This window comes from Perognathus longimembris, chromosome 3 (genome assembly GCF_023159225.1).
Source record: "Perognathus longimembris pacificus isolate PPM17 chromosome 3, ASM2315922v1, whole genome shotgun sequence".
In the NCBI taxonomy this organism is placed as follows: Eukaryota; Metazoa; Chordata; class Mammalia; order Rodentia; family Heteromyidae; genus Perognathus; species Perognathus longimembris.
In genome coordinates this window covers 64635234-64649192 of record NC_063163.1, presented here as the reverse complement: position 1 = coordinate 64649192, position 13959 = coordinate 64635234, and the positions used below count along the sequence as shown (strand labels likewise).

The 13959-nt window shown below is 52.0% G+C and overlaps 1 protein-coding gene across 2 annotated transcripts in view; it reads left to right on the top strand.

The window, feature by feature from the left end:
- Window positions 1-386: 386 nt before the first annotated feature.
- The window catches only part of Csnk1g2 (casein kinase 1 gamma 2), a 31492-nt gene continuing 17919 nt past the window's right edge, over window positions 387-13959 (top strand). Inside the window, exon 1 of one of the 2 annotated variants that reach the window (XM_048341716.1) lies at window positions 387-614. The gene's annotated coding sequence lies outside the window, so the exon portion shown is untranslated. The remainder of the gene's footprint in view (window positions 615-13959) is intronic. The other variant, XM_048341717.1, reaches the window with a different exon arrangement.

Sequence of the window (13959 nt, the reverse complement as noted above, 5' to 3'; positions counted from 1 at the left end):
GTGAGACCCTGACGACACAGACCGGGAGGTCCGGTGGCTCCGGGCCACGCGTCGCTATGGCGACAGAGGGCGGGACCAAGCGTAAGGCGGAAGCTCCGCCCCAGGGTGTGTGGGGGGAGCCACTCAGCCTCTTTCCCGCCCGCGCGCACCCCCAGCGGCCACACTCCTCCACTGTCCCCGGGGACGGCAGCCCGGCAGCCTTGGCACAGCCGTAAAGTGACACGGCCGTCGCGCGGCGCCCTCCGCCGTCGCAAAGTGGCGCGCCTTCTGCCTAGTTTGGCTCAGGCCCCGCCCCGCGCTGTGACGTAGACAGCACGCGCGCCCCGCGACCCAGCCGCGCTTGCGCAGTGGTTCGCGCAGGCCGCCGCCCCCCGCTGGCCGACGCTGGCGGCGTAAGGCGCGCGGGCCCCGGAGCGGGCGCGGCGGAGCGGCGAGCCCGGCCCTCCCGCCGAACATGCCGAGGCCGGCCCCAGCGGCGCGGGAGCCGGAGCGGGGGCCCAAGCGGGCGCCAGAGCCGGAGCCGGAGCGCGAGTGCGCGCGGGGCCCGGAGCGGGGGACGCCGCGCTGCTGAGGCCGGCCGCCGCCACCGCCCGCGGGCCCCAGGCGGAGCGCAGGTAACGACGCGCGTGCCCGCCCGTCCAGCCGACCCAGGCCCCACCTCCACCCCACCCCCACAACCCGCCCTTCTCTCGGGACCCCAGGACTTTGGGCTTCGCCACCCTTATACCTATACTGGTCCCTGGTACTTCCCGTGACCCCCGTTCCCACGTCCGGGACCCCCGTCGTCCCCTATGCCCTGCCCAAACCCTGGCTCTGGACTCTGTTGACTCCCAGCCACCCCCGGCACTGATCTCGGGATCCCACAGATCCTGAGGTCCAGACTCCACTCCCTCCTTCCTGAGCCCCACCCCCACATTAAGACCCTACCGCCTCTTAACACGGTGCGGACCCCTTGTTCTGGATCGCGGCTGCCCCCCATCGCCCTGGCCCTTTGCTTCGCATTTCCAGGCCCTCCCCCCTGTCCACCACACTCAACCCCACCCTCTTGACCCCCCCACTCCTTGACCCCACTGCCCTCCACTGACCCCTGGTCTCCAGCTCACTTATACACGAGTTACCTGCACCTCCGGTGCTAGAGCCCCTTCCTACTGTCTCATGTGTCCTTCCACTTCCCCCTCTCTTGTCCTTAAGCTTCCTCCACTCTGCCCACCTGGTGCCATGGCTTCCTGCTGTCTGGGCCTGGCTCCTCCTTCCCCTTCCAGCCCTTCCCCACGCCGGTGTACCCCTCCCCCCTTCGTGGTCCCTCAGCTTTTAAGAGAAAGAGTTGAAGGACTAGCGAGAAAGGGGGTCTTGTGGGGGGGACCTGTTGCGGGTGCTGCTTGGGAACTCTGGGTTGGGTTGGTTGCGTCCTCCCCCTTCCGCTCTGGCCACCCGCTTTGTTTTCCGGAAACACAGGGATCTGGGAGGGAGGGGTGAGTTTGTCTGAGCGTGCTACAGATCCGCGGCTGGCCCCTCTGCTTCAACTTTCTTAAGGGATGACTTTGTCATTAGAAGGTGGGAGTGGAGAGGCTGTTGAGGGACCGTTGCATTGTGGGCAGAGCTGGCTTTGAGGGGCAACTGATTCTTATCCCATTGGCCTCCGGATGGCACTGTTTGCAGGAAGCAGCCCAGAGGGTGGTGTGTGTAGGTGGAGGCATTTTCTTTCATTCCTTCTCTGGTATTGCCCAGGCCTGGACTTCTGTCTGCAAGTCCAACCTCCGGGGCTGTAGCTACTGGAGTCTTCTGTCTCCATCTCCAGGGACACATGGAGCATTGTTAGTGGTGTTTTCTGCGGTGGTTCTGGGAGCTGGTTGGTGTGAGATTGATGGGAAGGTACAAAAGCCTCCCTGGTGTAGGGGAAAACCCAGCCACCCGCAGGGGAACTAAACTAGTAGTAAAAGATGGAGGTGGGGTTGTTCCTAGTGAGGGGGGCCTCAGGAAGAGAGCAGATTGTGTGAGGGCCCCACAGGTTTGAAAGGGGGAAGTTTGAAGTTGTTACTAGTACTTTGTTTTTGTTTTCAGCTATGTCTCCACCAGAGTAGGGTGGTGCTGACTGATGACTTTCCCAGGCAGGTCGGCAGCATTCACAGGCACACCTGCCTGCTCCTGGGTCTCCAGGGCCCAGATGTTGTGTTCAGTCCCATTCCCTCCCCCCTCCCCCCCCCCCCACAGGAGTTCTACTGCTACCTGGAGCTAATGGGAAGGCTGTGTACAGGCAAAGGGAATCCCCAGGGGGATGGCCAGATCTAGGGTCTCAGAGGCCAGCTGAGCCTCTAGTGGGATGGATGTACTGTCGGTGGGTGGGGTAAGATCTGGGAGTCCATTTCAGAAACCGTCCCCAAATACGCAACCACCCTTAGATGCTCTCCACCAAAGAACCAAAGTGCTTAGAGCAGCTTGGCCAGCATGTATAGGGTGGAACTCAAGACTGAGGAGGCACACACTTTCAGTATGAAGAACTCAAGACTAGGAGGAGGCACATACTTCCAGTATGAAGCCAGTGTGTTTGTGTGTCGGTGTGGTAATTTTTCTTTTCTTTTATGGGCCTGGGTGCTGTACATGAGCTCTTTTGCTCAAGGCTAGCACTCTACCACTTTGAGCCACAGCTCTACTTCCAGTTTTCTGGTGGTTAATTGGAAACAAGAGTCTCATGGCCTTTCCTGTCTGAGCTGGTTTCGAACTATAATCCTTAGATAGCAGACTCCTGAGTAGCTAGGATTACAAGCATGAGCTGTTAGCATCTGGGTCTCAAGTTTCTAAAGATCAGTCATTATTTAGTTCATGAAACTTCAGCTTTTTGACTTTATAATAAACTTCTGTTTGTGTTTGGTTTTTAGATTGGGTCTTACTAACTTTTGCCCAGGCTCACCTTGAACCACCATTCTTATTTCTGCCACTGAAGTCTCTGAGGTTACAGGCACAACTCACCACACTTAGCCCTCTAACACAAACATGTTTTGCTGATTTAGCAGCATCCACAAGTTTATAGATATCTGGATATTAGTCAATTAATTTGTTACTAGCTAAACATATGCTAAGTTTCATCATAAGTGTATTTTGTCCCATGATTTATTTAGGAATATCTTTTGTAAATACTAAACAGATTTAAAAATATCCTCCCAGCAACATTTGTTTTCTTTTCCTTTTTTATGTAACACATTACTATTTTTAAATTATCTTTATGTAGTTGTACAAAAGGATTTCAATTTAACATGTCACTTTATGAATACAATATGTCTTGATCAATGTAAAAAAAAAAAAGATCTGGGAGTCATTGGCCTCTTCTCCACCCAACACACACACACACATGTCCTGGTGGTTCTGCTAGTGGCCATGGTGCCATGGGTCTAGTTGGAACTTGCCCTGATTTGTGTCAATTGGCCTCCTGTCTGATTTGGTCTACCCAGTTCCTCTGAGGGGAAAGAAAGCTGATTGTTCCTGTTAAGCCCTGGACACCACTGGGAAGTTAGACTAGCCTGGAATACTCAGTGATGGTTCAGAATTTTGTGCAGACAGATATCTTTGAATTACTGATTACTTTTCTTCTCTCCTCCTTTTTAATTATACAGTAATTACCTTGTGTTGCAAAAGGAAGTAGGTGAGGTTTTTGTAATTGAGTCTTTCTCCTTGCTCATTCCAGACTTTGAGGAAGCCAACATTCCAGCCATTAATTTGGGAATCAGGGCAGGTGTGTAGTATGCCAGCTAGATGTGGAGCCACTCATGTTTGGAAATGTATAGGTGGGGTGCCCACATGAGAGGCAGGCAGGCAGGCTGGGTTTTAGGACAGCAGGCACTTCCCTTAGGGAGGATTCATGGAGGGAAATGCATACCTTTGCTGTCCTTTTCTTTGTGTGGATGTGGGGGGGGGGCGGTCCTAGGACTTGAACTTGATCTGGGCACTGTCCCTGAACTTTTTTGTTCAAGGTTAGTGCTCCACCACCACTTGTGTCACAGCTCCACTTCTGCTTTTTGGTGGTTAATTGGAGGTAAGTCTCATGGGCTTACCTGCCCAGGCTGGCTTCAAATCTCCATCCTCAGATCTCAGTCTCCTGAGTAGCTAGGGTTACAGGCCAGAGTCACTGGTACCTGGCTTTTGCTGTTTCTTTTGAATCTCCATTTAGCTGCCCCAGACCCCATGAGCAGCTCCCAGTGGTTCACCAGGGCTCACTGTCCATCAAGTCCCTTGATATGTGTGATGGGTAGGATGGAGAAGAGAGAAGGTCCTGTTGGTGTACTTTGTGGCTTTCAGTATTCAGGAGGCATTGGACATGTCAGTTTCAGCAAGCTGGTGACTTTCATATCAGGGAGGGCAGATGGGGCCCATGTGAAGGAGACCTTGGCTTGGAAATTGTGCAGGATGCAGTAGCTGTAGCTTTATCCACTATTCAGCCACATGGCTGATGCCTCATTAGGTTCAGTAGCCAATCATGCTGGGCACTGGCTCTGCCAGATAGCCTTGGCTGGCTGGTGTGTATAGGCTCCCAGGTAGATGCTGTTGGTGTCCATTTGGTTCTAGGCTCACAGCAGGAAGTCATACAGACATTTCCACATACTGGTAGTCAAGCAAGGGGATGTCTAAGCTGTGGTCTGGGAGGGTTTCTTCAGTATGCAACTAATTCCTGAGTGTGGGACCTGTGTTGTGTGGCCTTTGTGAGATGGCTGCTGTATCCTGTTCACAGAGGAGATTTGCTGACCCTTGCCAGTAGAGGAGGACCTGGGGTCACTAACTTCAGTGACCCATGATGCCAGTAGGTACTGGCAGAAGCTAGGAAGGCTCTGTAGTGAGAAAGCCTGCCAGTGTCCTGGGTGACCCCATTACTCCCATCTTCTTAGTGTCTTCTCTGCTCACCACCTCCCTCTGTGCCCTTGCCAGCAACAGCCAAGCCAACAATACTTCACGATACAAGTAGACCTCCAGGAGCAACTCTGGCTTTACAGGGCCAGGGGCTGGCCTTATTCTGATGTCCTGGCAGAGCGCAGTCACTCAGTAGGCACTCTGAACCCACTAGTTGCTAACTGCAGAAATGCATACTCAAAGTGGCAGAGGCTGGGAATGTGGCTTAGCAGTAGAGTGCTTGCCTAGCATGCATGAAGCCCTGGGTTCGATTCTTCAGCAGCACATAAACAGAAAAAAACGGAAGTGGTGGGTGGCTCAAGAAGTACAGTGTTAGCCTTCAGGAAAAAAAAAAAAGGCTAGGATGCGCACACACGCGCGCGCGCACACACACACACACACACACACACAAAATCCCAAAGTGGCAGAGAGTGTGCTGATTGAGTGGGCTTACCCTGTACCTGGTCACCTCACCTGATGAGATGCTTTCTGACTGCTGACAGGCAGGACTCTGAGGCTGCCTCCCTTACCCCTGGGCAGGGCCTGTTGTGGCTCCCATGTGCCTGTCTGTGTCTGGCTTTCCCATGGAGCATTGGGCTGTCATAATATCGACATGTTCTTTTCCTTTTCTGCGCTTTGTCCCACCCACTTTGCCTTTGGCACCAGGTGGCTCCATGCTGGAGAGAGGGAGGGAACAAGATGTCATAGATGGTGGCGTCTGGATGGCAGGAAGTCAGACAGACCAAGCCTGGAAGCCCACAGCCATCAGGTCTTCCCTTTTGTCCTATGTCCATTGCTGTATTTAACAAGACTGCCAGATTTGTAAGGCATTTAGGCCCCATTAACATGGAGTACTTTCTCCTCTCAGCCAGGGTCCACACATGGCCCCTGCTTGTTGGTTCCTATCTGGGCCTCCAAGGGACCATGCTCAGTTGGGCAGCTGAGGATAGGGCCATGTGGTATAAGTCCCTCTCATGCCCATGAGACAGTGGCCAAGATGTTGTGATGTCTTGGCTTCCTACTGCATCTGCTCATAGCCCTCAGGCTGTGCTTTTAGGGTAAGGGGCTCTTCTCAGGTGCCAAGGGTCTCTCCAAAGATGTAAACAGTGCCATAATTTCTTTTTTCTTTTTTTTTTTTTGGCCAGTCCTAGGCCGTGAACTCAGGACCTGAGCACTGTCCCTGGCTTCTTTTTTGCTCAAGGCTAGCACTCTGCCACTTGAGCCACAGCGCCACTTCTGGCCATTTTCTGTATATGTGGTGCTGAGGAATCGAACCCAGGGCCTCATGTATACGAGGCAAGCACTCTTGCCACTAGGCCATATTCCCAGCCCCCAGTGCCATAATTTCTTTGAGCAGCTTCTTTGCACAGAAATTAGTTGCAGTTTAGGCTCAAGGATTGAGGTGCAGTCCCCACCAGTTTGCCTTAGATCTCCTTCCCTGCATCATCCCTCAGAGGGCAGCCCAGAGCCTCCTTGAAGCCTCTTTCCTCCCAGGCCCAGGCCCGTTGGGGCAGCTCAGTGCCCCAGGCTCCAAACAGTTTTAGGTCAGTATCCTGTTAAGTAAATTCTTTCCAGCTCCTGTCCATGTGTGCCACTGACAGGCAGATGCTATGCAGTCTGTTCTTTAAGCTCCCTAGGTAAGTTCCAGGAAGTTTTGGAGAAGTGCAAGTCCCTCTCTGCTGGGTACTGTGTGTGGGCCATGGCTGAGGGAAGAAAGTTGGGGGAGCTTGAGTGGTAGAGGCTGCCCACTGGCCTGATGGAAAGATGCCTCAGCTCTTTGAATGAGACTAGAGGACCAAACCTAGGAGCCTCCAAGGTGAAGGTGGACACTAGAGAGTGGGCTTGCACCCTGGAACCAAGAACCATCAATTTCTAGGAGAGGTAGAGAAGGACCAGGGCCTGCTGGAGGAAGAACCACTGTAAGCTTGTTCCTTGATGGCTCGGATTCTGCTTCCCCAGCTCCTTTGAGGAGTGAGGAACTTGGTAGTACTGGCCTTGTTGGTGGTCCTGGGTTACTCTGAGTTTCCATAGGATGGCCCTGGGGTTACCAGATGTTTAAAAGGCAGAGATAGGTATAGTCAGTGACTTAGAAATAATTCATCCTGGGATCCTAAAACAGTTGTGCCTAAAGGGAACACTCAGCTCTGGGAATTTCTGCTCTCCAATACTTCCATGCCGTTGCTGGAGGGAATTTGGACCATTTGGACCCATGAAGGCTAGGATATGATCTAGCCTTCCACACGGACCTTGTTTCTGAAGAACCTCAAATAACCTACAATGACCCTGACCCCCCTGTCCTTTCCATCTAACTTCTCCCAGTCCTAGGTAAGATGGTAAGCATGTGAGACTGGGCTTGGGTCCCTGGTGGCTGTGCTCCTGGGTTCCCTGGGTCAGGGTGGGGGTGCTTCATGGGCTATGAGCGTGTTTGGGGGAATGTTGCTAGTTTTTTTGTTCTGAGCTGCTGTTGATAGGTTTGGCAAAAGCAGGACGAGGTGTATTCTGAGTTCTGCAGCTCAATGCTAGTGGCCTCAGAAGCCTCTGACAGCATCCCTCAGGTTGCTGGTCAGTGCCACCCAGTCTTTCTGGCAGGAAAGCAGCTGTTCTGTGTATCTTCATTTTTGGGAGGTTGAGAAGTCCTGGAGTTATTCATGCTCAAAAAGGCTAAGGGGTTTACCAGAGGCCCACAGTGTGAGGGGAGCCCCTCCTTAGAGCTGCTAGAAATTGTATCACACGAGTGAGATCCTTAGTGTCTCAAACAATTGAGTCTGCAAACCGTAAGAGACATGCTATACCCTGAGATTTGGGGCTGCCCCAAGTGGTTAGTTGTTAGGGCATTTCCCCAACTCTGGGGCTGTGCCCTGGGCTGCTGAAGCTGAGGCTGGCAGGTGGCTTACCAGTTCTTCTGCAGCCCAGGGATCGGCCCTGCTTCTCTCCATCTCACTGGTTTCCTGTGGGTACTTACCCTTGCATTCCTCTGAAATACTTGCAGGCCATCCTGGCATAAAAGCCACAATGGTTACAGATGGGCTTGTCTGAGAGGAGGAGTGGCTTTAGGCAGGAGCCAGTGATATGGGTTGGTCTTTGGTCTAGCACAGAAAGGAGCTGATTCTTAGGCATCTTCCTAGTCCGCGTAGTCCCACTTCACCTAGCGGTTGCTCAGCTCTGGGCCCACTATTTGTTTACTGCAGCTTCATTCATAGTCCTTGTGTCACCCAGTCACTTTCCCCAACTGGAGTCAGGTTTTAGTTAGCTCTGGCCCTCTGTATGCTAATGGCTAACCCCACGGAGGTCAGCTCTGTTGCACTCTGAGATCTGCCGTTACTATATGGTTACGCTTATATTTTCACCCTCAGGCTCTCCCACCAGGGTGAAGTGGAATTGGGACCTGTGGCTGGGACTTATCTTTCTCTGCTGGGGCTTGTCTGGCTTCCTCAGGGACTTGCTCCCACCTGTAGCTGGCCAGATAGGTGTTTCCTAACTGCCTCCATGGCCCACAAAAACTTGTCCATGGCTTGGTTTGGCTTTGCTATGTGGCTGTTTCCTACTGCAATATTAATTCTGTGTTCTTTGTATGTATCATGGGAAATGTAAAAAGCATAAAATCATCTGCCCAGGGGCCCTAAGTTACACATGAACATGTGTGTATATGTGTCTGTGTCTGTGTCTGTCTTGAACTCAGGGCTTGGGCTCTGTCCCTGAGCTTTTTTGCTCAAGGCTAGCACCCTTAACATTTGAGCTACATCTCCACTTTCTGGTGGTTAACTGGAGATAAGTCTCGTGGACTTTACTGCCCCAGCAGGTTTTGAACTGAGATCCTCAGATTTCGGCCTCCTAGAGTAGCTAGGATTATAGGCATGAGCCACCAGAGCCTAGCCCCGTACTCTGATTTATCTATTTCCAGACTCTGTTGGCTGCTTGTGTGTCTGGTTATGTATATCTGCATGTTTCTGCTCACATATAATGTATCTTGGAGTCTTTCCACTGCCCTCTTTCGGGAGGGATTGTGAGCCAGTTTTGAATGTGTCGCTTTAGCTCATGGTCTCAGCATTGTGTACGTTGGGCCAGGACATTCTCTGTGGGATGCCCTGGGCGCTGCAGGATGCCAAGCAGCATCCCTGGATCCTACCCACTCTTTGCTAGGCTCCCTTATGGTTCTTGTCAGACATAAATATCCCCAGATATTGCCCAGTGTCCCCTGGGGGCAAAATTAGTTGACACTCTCTGGGCTAGAAAAGTTCATTGACTCCAGGGGCATCTGTTGGGATCTTAAGATTGGAAGCCACACCCTGAGTAGGAGGAGAGAGGAAGGTGAGTCCCAGAAGTTGGGGTTCCTTGGCTTACTCCACCCCTGAAGTATGTTCTGGTGTCTGGTGGAGGAAGGGACTAGACCCAGTTTTCTTCCTCTTCTTTCTCTTGTGTCCCCATAATGTCACCATTCTTCCCTGTGTCTCCCTCCATCCCAGGCTCTGTCTTTTTTCAGTTTTTCACTTTGGAAATTTTCAAGTGCTCCCAAATACAGATAGCAACATGGTGGGCCACTTAACACCAGCCATCATGGAATCTTTTTTGTTTGTTTTGTTTTGTTTTCCCTTGCCAGTCTGGGGCTTGCAAACTCAGAGCCTGGCTTTTTGTGTTTATGTGGTACTGAGGAACCAAACCCAGGGCTTAATTCATGCTAGGGAAGCACTCCACGACTAAGCCACATTACCAGTCCCCCCATTGAATTTTATCTTTCCCTCTTATATCAGGTGCTCATCTGAAGAGAGGTGGCTTTTTTTTTTCTTTTTTTGTCAGTCTTGGGGCTTGAACTCAGAGCTTGGGCACTGTCCCTAAGCTTTTTGCTCAAGGCTAGTGTTCTTCCACTTCGAAACATCCACCACTTCTGGCTTTTTCTGAGTATTTTATTGTTTTTTGTTTGTTTTTGTTTTTTGGCCAGTCCTGGGCCTTGGACTCAGGGCCTGAGCACCATCCCTGGCTTCTTCCCGCTCAAGGCTAGCACTCTGCCACCTGAGCCACAGCGCCCCTTCTGGCTGTTTTCCATATATGTGGTGCTGGGGAATCGAACCAAGAGCTTCATGTGTAGGAGGCAAGCACTCTTGCCACTAGGCCATATTCCCAGCCCTGAGTATTTTATTGGAGATAAGAGTCTCACAGACTTTCCTGCCCAGGCTGGCTCTGAACCACGATCCTCAGTTCTCAGCCTCTTGAGTAGCTAGGATTACAGATGTGAACCTTTGGCACCTAGCTGGTGATGTGTGTGTGCGTGTGCTCACATGTGCACACGCGTGCTTGTGTGCCAATACTGGAGCTTGAACTCAGGGTCTGAATGCTGTCCCTGAGCTCTTTTGCTCAAGTCTAGCACTATACCACTTGAGCCACAGATCCACTTAATTTTCTTTTTTTTTTTTTTTTTTTTTTTTGCCAGTCCTGGGCCTTGGACTCAGGGCCTGAGCACTGTCCCTGGCTTCTTCCCGCTCAAGGCTAGCACTCTGCCACTTGAGCCACAGCGCCGCTTCTGGCCGTTTTCTGTATATGTGGTGCTGGGGAATCGAACCTAGGGCCTCGTGTATCCGAGGCAGGCACTCTTGCCGCTAGGCTATATCCCCAGCCCCTTAATTTTCTTTTTGGTAGTTAGTTGGAGAAAAAGTCTCATGGACTTTCTTGCCTATGTTGGCTTTGGTCTGCAATCCTTAGATCTCATCCTCCTGTGTAGCTAGGATGACAGACATGAGCCACCAGTGCCCAGCCATGATGCCCTAATGGTATAGAGCCTTCTGCGTGGCTAGTGAGGACAGGATTCTGCGTCGATAGCACCTCTTCTTTTGTACTCTTCTAAACTTTGAAGCAGTTGCCTGCCTGGTAAGGGACCACACTGATGGTTGGGACCCCTCCCTAATTAGGCAGGCTCACCTGTCACATTGGCCACATGTATGCATCTCTTTCTGGAGTAGTGGCCAGTTGTGACTTTCCCTGTGCATCTTCAGTCTAGCTGCTAAAATGAGGTCATCCATTGTGCCCATGCTGTCACCACAAGCCAGAGCCCAGCTGAGTTGCACTCACAGTGGGACTCTTTTGCCTACTTCACTGTGCATGCAGCCTGGCCTGCCTTTCCTTTGCCAACAGTGCTGCTGTGACAAAGTCTTATGTCCAGGACTAGCTCTCCACCAGCTTGTTTCTTCAGGCAGCATCAGGGTGAGGCTTGTTGGCACCATAGTGTTGGTTTGATCCTGGATCTCACTTTCTCCTAAGGATAATGGTCCTTCCCTTGTGACTTGGCATTCCTTGCCACCATCTTGTGCACCTGTGTGAGTCTTGCAGGCCTCTCTCTGCCCCCAGGACTATACTCCATCGCCTTCCTCTTTTTTTTTTTTTGGCCAGTCCTGGGCCTTGGACTCAGGGCCTGAGCACTGTCCCTGGCTTCTTTTTTTTTTTTTTGGCCAGTCCTGAGGCTTGGACTCAGGGCCTGAGCACTGTCCCTGGCTTCCTTTTGCTCAAGGCTAGCACTCTGCCACTTGAGCCACAGCGCCACTTCTGGCCATTTTCTGTATATGTGGTGCTGGGGAATTGAACCCAGGGCCTCATGTATATGAGGCAGGCACTCTTGCCACTAGGCCATATCCCCAACCCCCTGGCTTCTTTTTGCTCAAGGCTAGCACTCTGCCACTTGAGTCACAGCGCCACTTCTGGCCATTTTCTGTATATGTGGTGCTGGGGAATCGAACCCAGGGCTTCAAGTATACGAAGCAAGCGCTCTTGCCACTAGGCCATATATCCAGCCCCCTGGCTTCTTTTTGCTCAAGGCTAGCACTCTGCCACTTGAGCCACAGTGCCACTTCTGGCCATTTTCTGTGTACGTGGTGCTGGGGAATCGAACTTGGGGCTTCATGTATGGAAGGCAAGCTCTCTTGCCACTAGGCCATATCCCCAGCCCCACATCGCCTCCCTCTTGCTCAGTTATTCTTGGGCCCTGAGCTGGTCTCTTCTCTGTCTTGCAGACTCTGAAATGGAGTCTTTTTTTCAGCTCATCTATGAAAATCTTGCATAAGGTACCTTGATATTGGCTTTGCCCAGGTTGCTGCATGCCTTGGATGGGCTGAGCTTAGGCTAGTTAGGGCTCTTTCTGCCTGCTTTGGTTATATGATGTTCCTGGCTGCTGGCTTGTCAGCTACAACCCAGGTTCACCTTCCTTTCCAGCCAGAGTCCTTAGCAGAGGCACAGTGCAGAAGCCAAATCCTGATCTGGGGCTGGAGCCTATTGGCTTAGGGCATGAGAAATATTTAGTGCAGAATTGGCTATGCCACAGCCAGGATTCACACTTGAGACCTGATGCTTCTGAGATAGGGATTTTTTTTTTTTTTTTTTTTTTTTGCTTGTGTTCCTAAGGTCAGCACTAGCTCTAGACTGGGGACTATGTTGATGATGTCAGCCCAAGGACTGTGACATCACTGAGTGGAGACACAGAGAAGGGACACCAGGGCCCCAGTAGGGGGATGGTCTGGGCCCTGGCAAGATGGAGGATCCCAAAAAGAACAGGGCAGGTAAAGTGCCTGGGGCTGGCTTCAGGAAAAGGAAGGTTCCCCACCTTGGACTATGTCTTAGCCCCTAATTTTCTGTCCATGCTTTGACTAGGCCAACCCACCCGGTCCCCTGAGCCCCATGGAGGAAGAGCTTGGTCTGTGGGCCTTGTTGGTCAGGCTGATTCAGGGTTTATTTAGAGCTGAGTGAGAGCTTAGTGGCCCCTCCCTCTGGGGTATTTTTAGCTCTAAACCTCAGTCTGGGCCAGGACTTATGTGATATTTCTGTTCCCTTGGGGTCTCAGGGTCACCCTGTCCCCACTCAGGTATGTCCAGAGCCCACTCTCCTAGGACTGGGAGTGAGGGTTCATGTGTTGGGCTCTAATCCTCCCCCCCCCCCCACACACACACCTTGTAAGGTGAGTCTCTTACCCCTTGAGTAACCTACTGGCAGTGGTCACTGAGCCCCCAATGATGTTGGTCCTCCAGGAACAGCGTGGGCTGGGTCAGCCCCTTCTAAAGCTGAGCCTGGACGTAACAGCTCTTATTTGTAGAAGAGGAGCAGTGGGATTCCGGCTGTGGTATGTTTAGGATCATGCCCTCCATCTGCCTGGCCTCCCTTTCAGGTTGGCCTGTGGAGGGCTTTGGGGCCTGACTGTTTTCCCTTTCCCCACAAGGCTCAGGCAAGGTAGGTAATTCATATTGGGGTGCCCTTGGCTATACTAGGAATGTGTAGGAAAAGGGGACCATATGGGTACAGGAGGAGTTCAGGCACCTGTCATGTTTCATCTGGCTGCTGTCTACTGGGACCATGGTCACCATGCCTCCTGACTCTGGGGATGCAGTGATTAGTGGATATAACAGTGTGATGGCCTTTTGCTTCAAGGCAGTATTCCTCCATGCTGACTCCTGGCTAGATGAGGTCAGTGCCCCATGTAGAGGGTCTCCTGTGACCTTTTGCCCATCCCTCCTTCCCATCTGGGATTGACTTGAAGTATTCTTTACAGAGCACATCCTAGTTGGCCTGAGTGCCCAGGATGGTGCCACACTTGTTGCCTTCTGCTGAGCTGTGAGTTAGGAGATAGGTGGTAAGCACAGGTATCCCTGGGTCTACCCCGCTTACTGCTGACCCTAGCTGTGACGGAAGTGCTTCTGTTCTGGGCCTCAGCTTCCCTGTGAGCATGGAGTGTAGGGTCTCCCTAGGCAGGCTAGTGTGAGCATCACAGTGAGATCTGATGGAGATGAGCCCTAAGGAGCCCACATTGCCTTCCCTGGGTGAGGTGTGGGAACTTCCCCACCTATCTACAACTTCAGACACAGGCCAGATGCCCTGCTGGTACTGGATTTGAGGGCGTGGTGAATCCTACTGGACCCAGGCTGTGGGTGCATAGCCCTGATTTGCTGAAGGTTTCAGAGGTCTTGTGTATTCCCACTTTTCAAATGCATACCAAGGGGCTGAGAATGTGGCTTAGCAGTAGAGTGCTTGTCTAGCATACATGAAACCCTGGATTCTATTCCTTAGCACCACATAAACAGAAAAAGCTGAAAGTGGAGCTGTGGCTCAAGTGGT